At 39.0% G+C, this 21,529-nt stretch overlaps 1 protein-coding gene across 7 annotated transcripts in view; it reads right to left on the reverse strand.

Moving 5' to 3' along the window:
• The window catches only part of TLN2 (talin 2), a 421,584-nt gene that overhangs the window by 134,606 nt on the left and 265,449 nt on the right, over positions 1-21,529 (reverse strand). The gene's annotated exons all lie outside the window — the stretch shown is intronic.

The raw sequence follows: 21,529 nt of genomic DNA on the forward strand, positions 1-21,529 counted from the left end.
GAAAGAAGGGACAGAACTAAAAATGTTCTTAAAATTAAAGATGTTCGGGGATCCAACATGGCCGCCGGCGAGGAAGCAGCGATTCCAATGTCTCCACATTAATGGGATCAGAAAGACCCATTGGAACAGCGGCAGTCTACCTACTGAGGAACTTCTAGCAAAATTCTGTGAAGAGGGGACCTGCCGGGAATTGGTAGGTCTATTAGAAATGTCAGTTTGTCTCAGACAAGTGGATCTTGGCCAGTCACGCGGGCGCGGAGGTCTAGTCCCGCAGCCACCAGCCGCTTCAGAAAGCGGCCAGAGGCCCCAAGCGGCGCGGTCCGCCCAAACCCGCAGACGGCACCCACCATCTCGCTGTTCCGGAAGGCACCGTTCTCGCTCAGCGAACGGCCACTCCACCCGCCCGGATCTTAGCCACGCGGCGGTGGCCCGGCGCAGTGAGAAGTGTCCCCGCCGGGCCCAGCAGACAACCCGTGCCCTCCGGGCTCTACTAACAGCCACGCCCACCCGGCGAACGGCTCCCCTCCCTGAGACAGCGTGAAGGGAATCTAACCAACCCTTTACGAAATAGCGAACTGGGAACTAAAACCAGAGATTGTGTCAGACCAGAGACAAGCCAGTTCCACCCCTCCCTTCGGACACTCCGGCAAGGAGCCAGGGGCCCGCCATAGCAGAGAGGGGAAGTCACCAAAGTTCGGCCAAAGAGATTCCTTCCCAGTGGAATCTACTTTAGCAGGTGTGTGACTCCCACCCACACCAGATACAAACAACCAGGAAACTTCAAAATCTCTCCGTGGGCGTGACCGTAAGGGCCAAAGGACTCTCGACCCCCAACTCCCCCTACTGCCAGTGACGAGGGCGTGACTGTAGGGGCAGAGGGAAGCAGAGAAGACTCCCCACCCCCAAATCCCCCAACCGTGAACTGAGAGGGTGTGACGGTAGGGGCGGAGGGAAACAGAGGACACTCCAGACCCCCAACTCCTCCTACCGCCAGCAGTGTGGTTGTGACTGTAGGGGCTGAGGGAAGAAGAGGGGATCCTCGACCCCCAACTCCTATTACCACCAGCAGCGACACCAATGGTCTTAGCTGCCAGACTCCGAAGGTGTGCCCACCAAAGGGGTCCGGAAAAATTAAACAATTGACTCCCAGACTACAGCTCCACAGCACTGGGAATTAGATGAATGACAGCGAGAGTGCTCAGTAGTTAGGGAAATAGAGCACTCGGTGGGGCTGAAAGTGTAACCAAATCCTTGGGGAACTGCCTCCGGTGAGCAGGACCTGGCTGGCTGGCAGGAGGAAGGGGAGGAGGGGCCGTAGAAGTGAAACGGCTCTGGAACAACAGGATTGAGAGACTCCCAGGAACCGCCTTACAGGGATTGCTGTTGACACATTGAGGGCAAAACTCAGCCCAGAGGGCACAGCTTTGCCTACGGGAAGAGAAGAAAATGGATCTCTAAGACCTAATTTTATTTCCTATTTCATTTTAATTTTTTCTCTCCCTTTTCCCTCTCTCTCTCCCCTTCCAAGTTTTACTGCTCTTTCCATTCTCCTCTATGCTATCTATCTCCCTTTCCTTCTTTCTTTTCAAGAGCACCTACCTTCCCCTTCCCCCCCAACTTTCATCCCCAAGCATTACGTCCTCCATTTTGCGTAACTGTCTAAATACAAATAGGTGTGCGCCCTCCCCCCGCGCCTGCAAGGTAGCCGGACCTGCAACCCACCAGCAGGTCAGGCCCAGCAACCTGGGAGTGGCAGAGCCGCCCCCACGCGCCTGCAAGGTAGGCGCACCTGCTACCAACCAGCAGAACAGGCCCAGCGGCCTGCCGATGTGGTAGACACAGTGCCCCAATTGGAGGAGGAGCAGAGCCCCTGCCCGCGCCTGCGCAGGAGACTTTGCAACTATACAAGAGTAATACAAATATATAGGGGGAAAATTCAACAACACAACAGTCTCAGTAAGCAGAAAGAAACGCGAACACTATGAAGAGACAAGGAAAGAAAGGACCACAAGCAATGCAGGTCAACTCAACGTTAGAAGAGGTAATATCTGCAGCAGATGGAATGTCAGATAAAGAATTTAGGAGATACATGCTTCAGATGATCTGGAGTCTCAAGGAAGACATTAGACAGCAAAATCAGACAATGAAAGATCTCCTCAACAATGAAATACATAAACAAATCCAGGAAGCAAAAGATCAACTATACAGGGAGACAGAAGCTATAAAAAACAAACAAACAGAAATCCTAGAAAGGCAGGAAGCAATAAACCAACTTAAAAACTCAATTGAGAATACTACCAGCAGAGTAGAACACTTAGAAGATAGAACGTCAGACAATGAAGACAAAGTATTTCAACTTGAAAAGAACATAGACAGCTCAGCAAGACAGTTAAGAAACCATGAGCAGAACATCCAAGAGATATGGGATAACATAAAGAGACCAAACTTAAGAGTCATTGGGATACAGGAAGGCATGGAGGTCCATACCAAAGGAAAAAACAACCTATTCAATGAAATAATACAAGAAAACTTCCCAGACTTGAAGAATGAGACAGAATCCCAAATCCTAGAAGCCTACAGGATGCCGAATGTGCATAATCATAAGAGATCCACACCTAGACACATTATAATGAAGATGCCCAACATACAGAATAAGGAGAGAATTTTAAAAGCTACAAGAGAAAGGAAACAGATTACATTTAGGGGTAAACCAATCAGGATAACAGCTGATCTCTCAACACAGACTTTGAAAGCTAGAAGATCCTGGAATAACATATTTCAAACACTGAAAGAAAACGGGTTCCAACCAAGAATTGTGTATCCAGCAAAATTGAGCTTCAAGATGGAAGATGAAATTAAAACCTTCCACGATAAACAAAAGTTAAAAGAATTTGCAGCTAGAAAACCATCTCTCCAAAGAATCCTCAGCAAAACATTACAGGAAGAGGAAATGGAAAATAACAATGAAAACCAACAGTGGGAGGTAGGACAGTAAAGAGGGGGAAATAATCAAAGAGGAAAACAAACCATATTCAGTAACATAAATAAACAAATATGGCTGGAAGGATAACCCATATCTCAATAATAACCCTAAATGTTAATGGCTTAAACTCACCAATTAAGAGACACAGGCTAGTAGAATGGATCACAAAACAAGATCCAACAATATGCTGCCTACAGTAGACGCATTTGATAGGAAAAGACATACATAGACTGAAGGTGAAAGGTTGGGAAAAATCATATCACTCATATGGACTTCGGAAACAAGCAGGAGTGTCCATACTCATATCAAATAAAATAGATTTCAAGCCAAAGTTAATCAAAAGGGATAAAGAGGGACACTGCATACTGCTCAAGGGAACCATACACCAACAAGACATAACAATCATAAATATATATGCCCCAAACAATGGTGCAGCTATGTTCATCAAACAAACTCTTCTCAAGTTCAAGAGTCTAACAGACCACCATACAATAATCATGGGAGACTTCAACACACCTCTCTCACCACTGGACAGATCTTCCAAACAAAAGTTGAATAAGGAAACTATAGAACTCAATAACACAATTAACAACCTAGACTTAATTGACATATATAGAATATACCACCCAACATGAAGCACTTACACTTTTTTCTCAGCAGCACATGGATCCTTCTCAAAAATAGACCATATATTATGTCATAGGGCAACTCTTAGACAATATAAAGGAGTAGAGATAATACCATGCATCTTATCTGACCATAATGCAATGAAACTGAAAATCAACGATAAAAGAAGGAAGGAAAAATCATGCATCACTTGGAGAATGAACAACAGGTTACTGAATGATCAATGGGTTATAGAAGACATCAAGGAGGAAATTAAAAAATTCTTAGAGATAAATGAAAACAGAGACACAACATATCGGAATCTATGGGACACATTGAAAGCAGTTCTAAGAGGAAAATTCATTGCATGGAGTTCATTCCTTAAAAAAAGAAAAAACCAACAAATAAATGATCTCATACTTCATCTCAAAATCCTAGAAAAAGAAGAGCAAAATAACAGCAAAAGAAGTAGAAGGCAAGAAATAATTAAAATCAGAGATGAAATCGAAACAAAAGAAACAATTAAAAAAATTGATAAAACTAAAATTGGTTCTTTGAAAAAATAAATAAGATCGACAGACCCTTAGCCATGCTAACAAAGAAAAGAAGAGAGAGAACTCAAATTACTAGCATACAGGATGAAAAAGGCAATATCACAACAGACAATTCAGAAATACAGAAGATAATCAGAAATTATTTTGAATCCTTATACTCCAATAAAATAGAAGATAGTGAAGGCATCGATAAATTTCTTAAGTCATATGATCTGCCCAGATAGAGACAGGAGGATATAGGCAACCTAAACAGACCAATATCAATTGAGGAAATAGAAGAAACCATCAAAAGATTACCAACTAAGAAAAGCCCAGGACCAGATGGGTATACAGCAGAGTTTTACAAAACCTTTAAAGAGGAACTAATACCAATACTTTTCAAGCTATTTCAGGAAATAGAAAAAGAGGGAGAACTTCCAAATTCATTCTACGAGGCCAACATCACACTGATTCCTAAACCAGACAAAGATACTTCAAAGAAAGAAAACTACAGACCTATATCTCTAATGAACCTAGACGCAAAAATCCTCAATAAAATTCTGGCGAATCGGATACAAAATCATATCAAAAAAATTGTACACCATGATCAAGTAGGATTCATCCCTGGGATGCAAGGCTGGTTCAATATATGGAAATCAAAAAATGTTATCCACCACATCAATAGACTTAAAAATAAGAACCATATGATCATCTCGATAGATGCGGAAAAAGCATTCAACAAAGTAGAGCATCCCTTTTTGTTCAAAACTCTCGAAAAAATAGGGATAACAGGAACATACCTCAACATTGTAAAAGCAATCTACGCTAAGCCCCAGGCTAGCATCATTCTGAATGGAGAAAAGTTGAAGGCATTCCCTCTAAAATCTGGAACAAGACAGGGATACCCTCTCTCACCACTTCTGTTCAACATAGTTCTCGAAACACTGGCCAGAGCAATTAGACAGATGAAAGAAATTAAAGGCATAAAAATAGGAAAAGAAGAACTTAAATTATCACTATTTGCAGTTGACATGATTCTATACCTAGCAGACCCAAAAGGGTCTACAAAGAAACTATTAGAGCTAATAAATGAATTCAGCAAAGTGGCAGGATATAAAATCAACACGCATAAATCAAAGGCATTCCTGTATATCAGCGACAAACCCTCTGAAATGGAAATGAGGACAACCACTCCATTCACAATATCCTCAAAAACAATAAAATACTTGGGAATCAACCTAACAAAAGAGGTAAAAGACTTATACAATGAAACCTACAGAACCCTAAAGAGAGAAATTGAAGAATATCTTAGAAGATGGAAAAATATACCCTGTTCATGGATAGGCAGAACTAACATCATCAAAATGGCGATATTACCAAAAGTTCTCTATAGGTTTAATGCAATGCCAATCAAAATCCCAATGGCATTTCTTGTAGAAATAGAGAAAGCAATCATGAAATTCATATGGAAAAATAAAAGACCCAGAATAGCAAAAACAATGCTAAGCAGGAAGTGTGAATCAGGTGGTATAGCAATACCAGACTTCAAACTATACTACAGAGCAATAGTAACAAAAACAGCATGGTATTGGTACCAAAACAGGCAGGTGGACCAATGGTACAGAATAGAGGACACAGAAACCAACCCACAAAACTACAACTTTCTCATATTTGATAAAGGGGCTATAAGCATGCAATGGAGGAAGGATAGCATCTTCAACAAATGGTGTTGGGAAAACTGGAAATCCATATGCAACAAAATGAAACTGAATCCCTTTCTCTCGCCATGCACAAAAGTTAACTCAAAATGGATCAAGGAGCTTGATATCAAACCAGAGACAAGGCATCTGATAGAAGAAAAAGTTGGCTACGACCTACACACTGTGGGGTCGGGCTCCAAATTCCTCAATAGGACACCTATAGCACAAGAATTAATATCTAGAATCAACAAATGGGACTTGCTCAAACTAAAAAGTTTTTTCTCAGCAAAAGAAACAATAAGAGAGGTAAATAGGGAGCCTACATCCTGGGAACAAATCTTTACTCCTCACACTTCAGATAGAGCCCTAATATCCAGAGTATATAAAGAACTCAAAAAATTAGACAATAAGATAATAACCCAATCAACAAATGGGCCAAGGACCTAAACAGACACTTCTCAGAGGAGGACATACAATCAATCAACAAGTACATGAAAAAATGCTCACCATCGCTAGCAGTCAGAGAAATGCAAATCAAAACCACCCTAAGATACCATCTCACTCCAGTAAGATTGGCAGCCATTATGAAGTCAAACAACAACAAGTGCTGGCGAGGATGTGGGGAAAAGGGTACACTTGTACATTGTTGGTGGAACTGCAAATTGGTGCAACCAATTTGGAAAGCAGTATGGAGATTTCTGGAAAGCTGGGAATGGAACCACCATTTGATCCAGCTATTCCCCTTCTGGGTCTATTCCCTAAAAACACCTAAAAACAGCATGCTACAGGGACACTGCTACATCGATGTTCATAGCAGTACAATTCACAATAGCAAGACTGTGGAAGCAACCTAGATGCCCTTCAATAGACGAATGGATAAAAAAAAATGTGGCATTTATACACAATGGAGTATTACTCCGCATTAAGAAATGACAAAATTATAGAATTTGGAGGGAAATGGATGGCATTAGAGCAGATTATGCTAAGTGAAGCTAGCCAATCCCTAAAAACAAATGACAAATGTCTTCTTTGATATAAGGAGAGTAACTAAGAACAGAGTAGGGAAGAAGAGCATGAGAAGATGAATAACATTAAACAGGGATGAGAGGTGGGAGGGACAGGGAGAGAGAAGGGAAATTGCTTGGAAATGGAAGGAGACCCTTAGGGTTATACAAGATTACACACAGGAGGAAGTGAGGGGAAAGGGAAAAATAATACAAGGGGGAGAAAAGAATTACAGTAGCGGGGGTAGAGAGAGAAGAGGGGAGGGGAAGGGAGGGGAGGGGGGATAGTGGAGGATAGGAAAGGCAGCTGAATACAACAGACATGAGTATGTCAATATGTAAATCAATGTAAGTGTAACTGATGTGACTCTGTAATCTGTATACGGGGTAAAAATGGGAGTTCATAACCCACTTGAATCAAAGTGTGAAATATGATATATCAAGAACTATGTAATGTTTTGAACAACCAATAAAAATTAAAAAAAAATCTAAACAAAAAAAATTAAAGATGTTCTTAAATAATCCTTAATGATTAGTTTTAATAGTTTTTTGGATATAATAATGTCTATTGAAAAGATGGCTCCCTATTCACACTCTGGCCAAAACCAATTCAAATTGAATGAATAATTTAGGGAGAATATAAGGTGGGTATTTTTTGTTATTTCTGGGTGAGAAACGGCTTTCTAGCAAAATTACCAAAATAAGAAGTGACTAAGGAAAAGATTAATAGTTTCAACTCAAAACATACATACTTTGATACATCTTAAAGTAAGAGAGAGACAAGTTGGGGAGACAGGGAGGGATGAAGGAAGAACAGAAAAAAATAGAAGAAAAGGAAAGAAACCTCTCTATAATAAAAAAGTAAAGAGCAAACTACTGGAGAATAAATATCTGCAACAAATATAACAGTAAAAGATAATATACTGACCGAAGTTCTTATGAATCAACAAAAATAACTATTGAAGAATATGAACAGAAAATGCATTTAAAATGACATAAGCAAATAAAATGTTATTTATGTCAAGAAAAGTTTTTTTCCCCACTATCTCAAACCCTTTAATTCTCATTAAAATGGTAGTATCACAGGTCTCATTTTAAAGATAAGGAAAATGAGTCACAGATTAAATAATGTTCCCAAGGTCACACAAATAATAAGCAGCAGAGCTAAGGAAAGAATTCAAGGAATATAGCAATAGTGTTCTCCTTTTTTACCATTATTTTATACCCTGTAAGAATAAAGATTGAAAGAAACAGAAGAAATCACAGTGGTGTTTTCTCATTCCCAAAATTACTTTGAACCAAGAGAAATATGAAATTCTTTTTCAAAAAAATTTAATTTGTTATATATTTCAGCAGAATGCATTTCAATTCATGTACAAATATAGAGCACGATTTTTCATGTCTCTGGTTGTATACAAAGTATAGTCACACCATTCGTGTCTTCAAACACGTACTTAGGGTAATGATGTCCATCTCATTCCACCGTCTTTCCTACGCCCACACACCCTGCCTTCCCCTTCCTCCCCTTTGCCATATCTAAAGTTCATCTAATCCTCCATGACCCTTAACCCCAACCACATTATGAATCAGCATCCTTAAATCAGAGAAAACATTCCCCATTTGTTTTTTGGAATTGGCTGACTTCACTTAGCATTATATTCTCTAACTCCATCCATTTACCTGCAAATGCCATAATTTTATACTCTTCCAAAAGAGTTTTTAAAAGAATGAATTTTTGGAATTGAGGAAGATATGAAGGGTGACTGTATACTGACTGATAGCAAAGCCTTTGGGAGAAAATGTGTAAATATCTGTGAAAAACCTTAAAAATGTTCCTACTTCTCATATAGCTTGCCTTTAGGAGTTTCCTTCTTTTAAAAAATTTATAAATGTAACAATTATGCAACAAGAAACTCATGCAGAGTTTATTAAAGTGAAAAAGTAGAGGGGAAAACCCCTAGTTTTCAGTAATACAGGCTTTATAAATTATGTTCTATCCAGATAACATATTACTCCACTATTAAAAATTATTTTGTAGGAAAACAACCAACTTCATGGAAATAAATGATTCATAATACATAAATCAAAATAGTATACATGGCCCAATCCTGTGTGAGATAAAAATTTTAAAATAGGTTTATGTACAGTATATGAAAAAGCAAGGGCAACAATTATGTCATATGATTTCTATTTATTTTCTTATGCTTTTCCTTATTTTCAGACTTTGCTTAATATATGTATTTTTAGTAAAAACTTTTCAAATAATAGTTGCTGAAACCTAGCAACGCCTAAACTGGTATTCTCAGAGGAACATGTACACATTTGCATAAATGAAATATGTATATGCGGGTGTGTGTCCCCACTCCAGCACTGGGCACTGCACCTAAAACAGGGCTGGAGCTCACTACTTAATACTTATTAGCCACTACTTCAGAGCATCTCCAAGAGGTTGGTAGGTATCATCATCATTTTTCCTTTTGCAAATGAAAAGGCAATATTAATTCCTCTAAGACTGACAATGCCAAGTGTTAAAGGCACAAACTGAACACAAATTTGAGTAGCTCAAAAACATCTCTCACTTCAAAAAGTAGACTTTCCGAGAGATCCCACATGGTGGCGGGCACGGAGAGATCAAGTCTCTGACCTCTTCAGCTGTGCAGGCATAGGGAGTCATAAACTTTCTAAATGCTGTTTGCTCAGGATCACTAGGCAATGCTGAGCTGACATGGATCTGGGGCGAACAGTCTGGGCCTCTCAGAATACACACTGAGCCCGGATCGGCTGAATTCAAGCTCCCGTTTGCCTGCTTCTCGCAGACAAACTGCTGTGACTCAGCACTAAACGATCCCACTGAAACAACTGGTCGGCCCTTCTGAAACTACGGAGGTAAATGCCAACCGAGCCTTCAAGGGCAGTGGCCACAGGATTGAAACAGGGCTTGGGAGAGCCAGTCAGGACCCACCCATTGCATTGGTCACCTGGCAAAGGGAAATGAACTGTCGCCATTTGCATGGGATACCACCATGGCAGAGAACTGATGTCACCAGAATGTGGCGGAGGAGATATCTTCATTGAAACCAGTGGCGACAGGTGTGTAACCCCCTAGCCTTCCCTCTCCACACAGCGGGGAAACCTTAAGGGCCCCTCCTAGCTCTCCCGTAAGGGCCCCTCCCAGCTCTCCCATGAGCGCGATAGCCAGACCGAGGGAATCAGGAGTGGCGCGGGACCCGCGGCGCGGAACTCCCGGCTACCGCTCCCACCAATGCTGACAACTGAGGTCTCTTGCACCAGCTACCAGGGGCGTGGCTACCGGAGGGCAAGCTAAATTCGCTGAGGGTTCTCAGCCCGAAGCTCTACAAACTTAGGGTCTGAGGGAATGGCAAACAGGGAGAGTGTGCCCAGTCGTTCATGAAAACAGGGCTCCCGGGAGCAGCAGACCTGGTGTGTACCCAGTATTGTGGTGAGCGTCACTGGTGAGCGGGGCCTGGCTTGAGGAAAAGTGGGGAAGTGACTAGAAACAAGAGAAGGCCCTAGGCACTCAGGACTGGAGACCCGCCCAGTCTGGGAGGAGGAACTGCTGCACAGTGATTGGTTCCCGCGTATTGAGAGGAGAAGCTTGGCCCAGTGGGCACAGCTCCACCTACTGGAAGAGAAGTTAATCAAACTCTAAGACTCCATTTATCAATTTTTTTAAAAATTTGGGTTTTTTTTCATTTTCATTTTTTTGTTGTTGTTGTTTTTTAAAAATTTTTTTTATTTTATTTTTTTTTAATTTAAATTTTTATTTTTTTAAATTTTTTTTCTTTTTTTATTTTGTTTTTTTTTTCTTTTGTCTTTTCATTTCTTTTCAATTTTCTTATTCCCCCTTCCTTGAATTCTACCTGATTACTCTCATTCTCTTTAGTGACTTCTTCCCTTCCCTTCTAATACCTTTCCTCCCAAACATCAAATAAATCTATAAGAGTAAACAGTAACTCAGCAGTCAAACAGAACAAGAAGCAACATGAGCAGCATGAAAAAGCAAGGAAGAAAAGGAGTACAAACAATGCAGGACAGCCTAAATATTCAGGACGACCTAGAGTCATCAGAAAATGGTCAAATAAAGAACTCAAGGAACACCTTAGAAGATGGAATGGAACCTTAAAGAGGATATGAGACAGCAAATTCAAACAGTGAAAGAACACATTGAAAATGAATTACATAAACAGATAAAAGAAGAAGTTAAGCATCTTTATCAGGAGAAAGAGATTATAAAAAAAATCAAACAATAATTCTAGAAATGAAGAAAACTATAAACGAAATTAAAAACTCAAATGAGAGTATCACTAACAGAGTGGAGCAAGTAGAAGCCAGAACGTCAGAAAATGAAGACAAAATATATCATCTTGAAAAGAGTCTAGCCAACTCAGAAAGGCTGGTAAAAAAATCACGAGAAAAACATTCAAGAGATATGGGATAACATAAAAATACCAAACTTAAGAGTCATCCGGATAGAGGAAGGTATAGAGATTGAAACCAAGGGAATGAGTAACCTGCTGAATGAAATAATTACAGAAAACTTTCCATAAATAAAAAAGGAAATAGATATACAAATTGTAGATGCATACAGGACACCAAGCATACAAAATCACAGTAGACCAACGCCAAGACACATTGTTATGAAGATATCCAATATACAGAACAAAAAGAAAATATTAAAAGCTACAAGAGAAAGGAGACAGATTACATTCAGGGGTAAACCAATAAGGTTAACAACGGATTTTTCATTACAGACGCTGAAAGCGAGAAGATCCTGGAACAACGTATTTCAAACACTGAAAGACAATGGATGCCAACCAAGAATTCTGTATCCAGCAAAATTAAGCTTCAGGTACGACAACGAAATAAAAATATTTCATGATAAAAAAAAGTTAAAAGAATTTGCAGCCAGAAAACCAGCATTGCAAAGCATCTTGAGCAAAACACTACACGAGGAAGAAATGAAAAACAATAACCAAAACCATCAGTGGGAAGTGCCTCAGTAAAGACAGAGGGCAGGGGGAAAGCTAATCATGGAGAAACAAACTAAATTAAAAAAAAAAGATAAATAATCAAACGTGGCTGGAAGTACAAACCATATATCAATAGTAACTCAAAACGTTAATGGCTTAAACTCTCCAATAAAGCGACATAGGCTGGTATCATGGATTAAAAAACAAATCCAACAATATGCTGCCTCCAGGAGACACATCTGATTGGAAAAGACATACACAGACTGAAGGTGAAAGGTTGGGAAAAAATATACCACGCATACGGTCCTTGTAAGCAAGAAGGGATGGCCATCCTCATATCGAATAAAATTGACTTCAAGACTAAGTTAATCAAAAGGGATAAGGAAGGACATTATATACTGTTAAAAGGAAACATTCACCAACAAGACATAACAATTATCAATATTTATGCACCAAATAATGGTGCTGTGACATTCATAAATCAAATTCTCCTCAAGTTCAAGAATCAAATAGACCACAACACAATAATTATGGGTGACTTCAACACACCTCTCTCACCATTGGACAGATCCTCCAAACAAAAGTTGAATAAAGAAACTATAGAACTCAATACCATAATCAATAACCTAGACTTAACTGACATATATAGAATATATCAATCATCATCAAATGGATATACTTTTTTCTCAGCAGCACATGGATCCTTCTCAAAAATAGACCATATATTATGCCACAGGGCAACCCTCAGTAAATATAAAGGGGTGGAGATAATAACATGCATTTTATCAGATCATAATGGAATGAAACTGGAAATCAATGATACAAGAAGGAAGGAAAAATCCTACATCACATGGAAAATGAACAATATGTTACTGAATGATCAATGGGTTACAGAAGACATAAAGGAGGAAATCAAAAAATTCTTAGAGATAAAGGAAAATATAGACACAACATATCGGAATCTATGGGACACAATGAAAGCAGTTTTAAGAGGGAAATTCATCGCCTGGAGGTCATTCCTCAAAAAAGGGAAAAACCAACAAATAAATGAGCTCACACTTCATCTCAAAGCGCTAGAAAAGGAAGAGCAAAACAACAGCAAATGTAGCAGAAGGCAAGAAATAATTAAAATCAGAGCGGAAATCAATGAAATTGAAACAAAAGAAACTACTGAAAAATTAACAAAACTAAAAGTTGGTTCTTTGAAAAAATAAATAAGATCGACAGACCCTTAGCCATGCTAATGAAGAGAGGAAGAGAGAGAACTCAAATTAGTAACATATGGGATGAAAAAGGCAATATCACAACAGATGCTACAGAAATACAGAAGACAATTAGAAATTATTTTGAAAACCTATATTCCAATAAATTAGAAGATAGTGAAGACATCGATAAATTTCTTAAGTCATATGATTTGCCCAGACTGAGTCAGGAGGATACACACAATTTGAACAGACCAATATCAATGGATGAAAGAGAAGAAGAATTCAAAAGACTACCAACCAAGAAAAGCCCAGGACCGGATGGGTATACAGCGGAGTTTTACAAAACCTTTAAAGAAGAATTAATACCAATACTTTTCAAGTTATTTCAGGAAATAGAAAAAGAGGGAGCTCTTCCAAATTCATTCTATGAGGCCAACATCACCCTGATTCCGAAACCAGACAAAGACACCTCAAAGAAAGAAAACTACAGACCAATATCTCTAATGAACCTAGATGCAAAAATCCTCAATAAAATTCTGTCGAATCGAATACAAAAACACATCAAAAAAATAGTGCACCATGATCAAGTAGGATTCATCCCTGGGATGCAAGGATGGTTCAACATACGGAAATCAATAAATGTTATTCACCACATCAATAGACTTAAAGATAAGAACCATATGATCATCTCGATAGATGCAGAGAAAGCATTCGACAAAGTACAGCATCCCTTTATGTTCAAAACATTAGAAAAACTAGGGATAACAGGAACTTACCTTAACATTGTAAAAGCTATCTATGCTAAGCCTCAGGCTAGCATCATTCTGAATAGACAAAAGTTGAAGGCATTCCCCCTAAAATCCGGAACAAGACAGGGATGCCCTTTATCTCCACTTCTATTCAATATAGTTCTCGAAACACTGGCCAGAGCAATTAGACAGACGAAAGAAATTAAAGGCATAAAAATTGGAAAAGAAGAACTTAAATTATCACTATTTGCAGATGACATGATTCTATACCTAGAAGACCCAAAAGGGTCTACAAAGAAACTACTAGAACTAATAAATGAATTCAGCAAAGTGGCAGGATATAAAATCAACACACATAAATCAAAGGCATTTCTGTATATCAGCGACAAAACTTCTGAAATGGAAATGAGGAGAAACACTCCATTCACAATATCCTCAAAAAAAATAAAATACTTGGGAATCAACCTAACAAAAGAGGTGAAAGATTTATACAATGAAAACTACAGAACCCTAAAGAGAGAAGTAGAAGAAGATCTTAGAAGATGGAAAAGTATACCCTGTTCATGGATAGGCAGAACTAACATCATCAAAATGGCGATATTACCAAAAGTTCTCTATAGATTTAATGCAATGCCAATCAAAATCCCAACGGCATTTCTTGTAGAAATAGATAAAGCAATCATGAAATTCATATGGAAAAATAAAAGACCCAGAATAGCAAAAGCAATTCTAAGCAGAAAGTGTGAATCAGGCGGTATAGCAATACCAGATTTCAAACTATATTACAGAGCAATAGTGACAAAAACAGCATGGTACTGGTACCAAAACAGACGGGTGGACCAATGGTATAAAATAGAGGACACAGAGACTAATCCACAAAGCTACAACTATCTTATATTTGATAAAGGGGCTATAAGCATGCAATGGAGGAAGGATAGCATCTTCAACAAATGGTGTTGGGAAAACTGGAAATCCATATGCAACAAAATGAAACTGAATCCCTTTCTCTCGCCATGCACAAAAGTTAACTCAAAATGGATCAAGGAGCTTGATATCAAATCAGAAACTCTGCATCTGATAGAAGAAAAAGTTGGCTCCGATCTACAGATTGTGGGGTCGGGCTCCAAATTCCTTAATAGGACACCCATAGCACAAGAGTTAACAACTAGAATCAACAAATGGGACTTAATTAAACTTAAAAGTTTTTTCTCAGCAAAAGAAACAATAAGAGAGGTAAATAGGGAGCCTACATCCTGGGAACAAATTTTTACTCCTCACACCTCAGATAGAGCCCTAATATCCAGAGTATACAAAGAACTCAAAAAATTAGACAATAAGATAACAAATAACCCAATCAACAAATGGGCCAAGGACCTGAACAGACACTTCTCAAAGGAGGATATACAATCAATCAACAAGTACATGAAAAAATGCTCTCCATCTCTAGCAGTCAGAGAAATGCAAATCAAAACCACACTAAGATACCATCTCACCCCAGTAAGATTGGCAGCCACTATAAAGTCAAACAACAACAAGTGCTGGCGAGGATGTGGAGAAAAGGGTACACTTGTACATTGCTGGTGGGACTGCAAATTGGTGCGGCCAATTTGGAAAGCAGTTTGGAGATTCCTGGGAAAGCTGGGAATGGAACTACCATTTGACCCAGCTATTGCCCTTCTCGGACTATTCCCTGAAGACCTTAAAAAAGCATGCTACAGGGATACTGCCACATCGATGTTCATAGCAGCACAATTCACAATAGCTAGACTGTGGAACCAACCCAGATGCCCTTCAATAGATGAATGGATAAAAAAAATGTGGCATTTATACACCATGGAGTGTTACGAAGCACTAAGAAATGACAAAATCATGGAATTTGCAGGGAAATGGATGGCACTAGAGCAGATTATACTAAGTGAAGCTAGCCAATCCCTAAAAAATCAATGCCAAATATCTTCTTTGATATAATGAGAGCAACTAAGAACAGAGCAGGGAGGAAGAGCAGGAGGAAAAGATTAACATTAAACAGAGACATGAGGTGGGAGGGAAAGGAAGAGAAAAGGGAAATTGCATGGAAATGAAGGGAGACCCTCATTGTTATACAAAATTACATATAAGAGGTTGTGAGGGGAATGGGATAATAAACAAGGAGGGAAATGAATTACAATAGATGGGGTAGAGAGAGAAGATGGGAGGGGAGGGGAGGGGGGATAGTTGAGGATAGGAAAGGTAGCAGAATACAACAGTCACTAATATGGCATTATGTAAAAATGTGGTTGTGTAACCGATGTGATTCTGCAATCTGTATTTGGGGTAAAAATGGGAGTTCATAACCCACTTGAATCTAATGTATGAAATATGATATGTCAAGAGCTTTGTAATGTTGTGAACAACCAATAATAAAAAAAAAAAAGAATTCATGTTAGGAAAAAAAAGTAGACTTTCCACCACAGAATACTATCTTCATCATGAAAGTAAAGAGAAAAAAGGCTGAAATCCACCCCCACCCCCTCAGTGGACATTGCATGAACCCTGACACAATGGCCACAGCACACCTCCAGCTTCCTCCTAGGGGGACCCGATGGCATCAGGAACCTGTGTGGTATCTGAGGACGGGAATGAAGCACTGTATGAGCCTCAAATCCTTAAAAAAACACCAAGAAGAGTCATATTGTTTTAAAGAGGCCAGTTCCACAAGGGGTAAAATCAATGCAATGCAGATGGGGCCAGTTAATTCAATGTGGCTTCAGGAGCTACACAGAGATTTAGGTTGTAAAGGTGCTAGGCAGCTAATTCACACAGGTTTGGCACAAGCCTAGCTGCTGGGACAAAGGAAGGGATCAAAGATGAACTATGGTCCAGAGTTGTTATCCTTTTCCATCTGCACCTCTGCCAAGTGAGTGAACAGGACTCCTGATGGATTGCCTTAATGCTTTTCAAGATCATTCTAGCCTCAGACAGGAAGCCACAGTGGACAAGCAATTTACAGTGGACATTGTGTCAACAGGTCACAACTGGGAAAGGGGATATAGAGAACTCAAAAAACATAGAGACTGGCAACAGAGAGCACCATCAAGGGATACAATTATTTTAGTGTCTACCCACAAAACACAGAGCAGCTGGAGAAAGATAAAATAGAAAATATCTCAGAGTTGGGACAGCACTGTAAGGTCTTCCTCAGTGCAGAGACCTGCTTTAGATCCTCAGTGGCAGAGATGTCAGGAGAGGGCCACAAGGTAATTAGGCTCTGTCGTCCTTTTTTTTTTTTTACATCTATTTTTTTTTATTGGTTGTTCACAACATTACAAAGCTCTTGACATATCATATTTCATACATTAGATTGAAGTGGGTTATGAACCCCCAATTTTACCCCAAATGCAGATTGCAGAATCACGTCGGATGGGAGGGGGAGGAGGGGGGATAGTAGGGGATAGGAAAGGTAACAGAATACAACAATTATTAATAGGGCATTATGTAAAATTGTGGATGTGTAACCGACGTGATTCTGCAATCTGTCATCCTTCTTATGTCTCAGATGTCAGCCCCCGCCCCCAACCTCACCCCTTTCCAACCTTCATCTTGCACAGACAAGCATCCTTTATCTCCAAGACATAAGAGCAAGCTAAGGCTGGCTCTAGGGAAGACCCATGTATCTCATATCTTGACACACATACACTCAGACTGCAGCTGTGATTTTTGCCAGCGATTTAGATATTTCTCTGTAGAGTGGATCCTGATTAGGTTGGTTTGGTTTTGAAAATGCCTTTAACTTGCAAAACTCAGAGGCAAGGGAAAGTAGGCATTCTACCAAGGTGAGACATCATCTGTTATTAAGCCCAGCCCCCTCTTCTTTCAGACATTTCTCAATCTCAATACTATAGGCTCAGTGCTGGGGGCCAACTGAGAAGCAGTTGGCCTGTCAGCTGGTTCCTGTCACAGGTACAGAGACAGACTGATTCTTGTGTCACTTGTGCCTCACATCTGAGATTCCAGATTGGGCAAAGGGATGCTGTTGGGCTAAGTCTGGCCTGCCTGGCCTCTCCCTACTCACTTCAACATAGCCTAAGCCCACAGGGTCCTCCCCACGATCCCACCAAGCTCACTGGAGTTCTGTGTTGGCTTAGCACCAACAGACTGGCTTGTGTATTTTGCTTTGTCATCAGTATGCTTTTCCCTTTAAGGGGCATGGAGAATTCACTAGCTGTCCTAAGCGCAAAACTGTGTGTTAAAGTCTATTTATTAGTCATTCCCCTTTCTAAAAATGACTGGCAATCCATTGTGAAATTCTGATCTCTGAGAGCTGTGCTCTATGATACTTTCACAGTTCAGGACAGAATAGGGTTGGCTCTTCAGGAGTCTCACCTCAAGTAGGACATCTTAAAGGCAAATGAGGAAGTAAAAAGTATTACACAAGGGTTACCCTTTCTGGAATCAAATAGTCCTATGCAGATCATGGGAAATGCCTTACCTTGGCTTAAGGGGTTTCATTTTAGCAGATCATGACGAAATCCATTAGTTGATGAAAGAGGAAGAATGTAGATGTGTACAGATTCCTTTTATTGACATCTTTAATGAGACAGTCCCCATTTCTATAGTATCTTTTTAAACCTCATAAAAAGCCACAACTTCAAAGGTGGACAAACAGGCTTAGAGATGGAAGGAAAGGCTATTTATCTAAGCTCAAACTATTAAGTGGAAAAGCCAGGATCCAAAACCAAGACTGTTTTTGGAGCACATTATTTTAGACACTGAGACACTGAGAATACTGTTGCCTAATGCTGTTCTTTATGGACTCATAATATAGTCTATAGACAATCTCTAAACCAAAGTGGAAAACTACTGCTAATGCTAAATCCAGCTTATTGCCTTTTCTTTTCTTTTTTTCCCCCCAAAGACTTGATAGTTTAGAATGAATTTTCCATGTTAAAATTTTAAAAAATCAAGAGGAATATTTTCAGATACATGAAAATTATATGAAATTCAAATTGCAGAGTCCACACATAAAGCTTTATCCTAATATAACCAGGCCCAATCATTACCATATTGCCTACAGCTGCTTCCAAACTGCTTTCCTCAGGGTGAGTAGTATGGGTGACAAAGCCCAAGATGTTTATTATTTGGCCATAACAGAAAAAGTTTGCCATCCACTGAACTACATTCATGGATATTAAAAATCAATTAGAAAGTCAAGAGACTTTGGGGCAGGGATTTGGAAGATGGAGGGAGGGTGAAGTTTATCAAGTATCATCATGTTCCAGGCACCACATCTGTTCACACACATTAGCTCACTCTTTACAAGAACCCCACAAGGAACCAGCATTCCCATCTTTGGATGAAGAGATGAAATTTAGAGAGGGCAGGTAGATCCCTGGAGATCACTAAGATTCTGCAATTTCTCACAAGGGTGAATATTGCCTTCCTGGATTCTGGGCTGGTCTTCCCCACTCCCACGGGATATGAATACTCCTATTATAACAACAAAATTCAACACTGAACTCAAGACAAAGTGTTCATGGACATAGAAAAAACAGGATGCTAGCAGCCAGAAATTAATATTAAATAGTCATCTCAGAATATCTACCACTATTCTCAGGGCCATGGTATAGTTAAGTACATTTGATATCAGTATTTAATGGTTTGGCAAATTGTAATTCCATGGACTTAGAGTTTCTAACAGAAGCCTATAAAAGTCATGCATGAGAAGCTAGAACACTCATTTCTAATTTATTTCCAAATATGTCAATGAAGCTCCTTCACAATATTCTGTTATGTTACGTTCAAACTGCCATTTTTAATCTGAGGTCAGAGAGATCTGTTATTTATGCTTTAAAAATTATTATTCCTAGGCAGACAATTTTTGGGGGAGTGCTATTCTGCATGTGATCTTTTTATCATACACTCTAAATGGTTGTGCTCATTTTTAGAAACATACACTAAGGGTTTAATTCATGTGGTTGACATGTCTTATCTATTTAGTTGACTAATTTACTGAAGTTAGCAATATCTCAAATAATTCAGTGATTTTTTTGTATAATGTAACACATACAGGATATGTATGCTGAAAATTTCAAAACATTTTAAAAAAAAAAATCAAAGGAGGACCTAATATCATGCTCACAGATTGAAAGAGTCATCAAAAATTACAGTTCTCTCCAAGTTTATCTATAAATTTAATGCAATTTTTATCAAAATTCCAGCAAGAGTTTTTGTAGCTATGAACACTTATTCCAGAATATATATGGAAAGGAGTGCTAAACCAATTTGAAAAAGAAAAGTAAAGGGAATCACTCTACCTATGTCAAGGCCAACTACACAGCTATAGGGATCAACACAGTGTGGTAGTTGCCAAGGGACAGAGAGAGAGAGAGATCAATAGAGCAGAACAGAGAACCAAGAACTTGACCCACACGAATGTGTTCAAGCAAGTTTTGAAGTGGTGCAAAAGCATTTCAATGGAGAAAGGAAAGCTCTTTCAACAAATGGTGCTAGAACAATAGGACATCCACAGGCCAAAAGATGCACCCTGACCTAAATCCCACACCTTGTACAGAATTAACTCAAAATGAATTAAGGACTTACATGCAAAATGTAAAACAACAACAACAAAAATTTTCAAAGGAAACAGGAGAAAAATTTTTAGAACTTAGGGCTACACAATGCGTTCTTAGTCATAAAACTGAAAGAAAATAAAAATTGATAAAATATACCTCATCAAAAGTATGAACTTTTGCTCTGTAAAAGACCTTGTTAAGAGGATGAAAAGACTACATGTAGACTGGGAGAAAAAATTTGCAAGTAACACATGTAACAAGAATTTGGACGCAGAACAAATAAAGAATTCCTAAAACCTAACAGTAAAAGAACTTCAAGCAATCTAATTAGAAACAGGCAAAAAACATGAACTAGCATTTTACTGAAGAGGATATAAAAGAGACAGTGAACAAGCATATGAATAGATAGTCAAAAGTCATTAGCCATAAGAGAAACACAAATTAAAGTCACAATGATATAGCATTCAACACTGTCAGAGTGGCTGAAACAAAAAAAATATGATATCCAATGATGGAAAAGATGCAAAGAAACTGGACGATTCATGTACTTAGAAATACACTGTTTCAAAATAAAACATAAAAAGGACTGGAGATGTAACTCAGTGGTAGAGTAGTACTCCAAGGTTTAATCCCAAGTAGCTAAAAAAAAAAAAACCAGTAAAAGAAAAAGAATGTAAAATAGTATAGTCATGTTGGAAAACAGTTTGGTAGTTTCTTACAAACTAAACATGTACCTACCATATGGTCCAGAAATTGGACTCTCCAGCATTATCCCAGAAAAATGAACGCTTACATATACACAAACACCTAGACATAAACATTCATATCAACTTGAGTCATAATAACCCCAAATTGAAATATCCTAGATGTCCTTTGATGAATGGTTAAATAAATTCTGGTATGCCCATACCACAGTAACAATTCAGTAACAAAAGATGGACGAGAGACAAATATTACAACTTGGATTATAATTCCAAAATATCACATACTATATTACTTCATTTATATAACATTCTTGAAATAGCACAGTTACAGAGACAGAGACAGAAGTGTGGTTCCCAGGGATGAGGGGAGGCACAGTGTCAAGGATGGAGAGGTGAGAGAAGTGTGCACAGCCCTGAAAGGTATTAGAAGGATTCTTGCGGTGATGAGGTCTGTGTCTTGATTGTGGCAATAGTTACACAAATCCACATACATAACACTGTAG

Source organism: Spermophilus citellus (assembly GCF_964194105.1).
Source record: "Spermophilus citellus genome assembly, chromosome: 4".
NCBI lineage: Eukaryota > Metazoa > Chordata > Mammalia > Rodentia > Sciuridae > Spermophilus > Spermophilus citellus.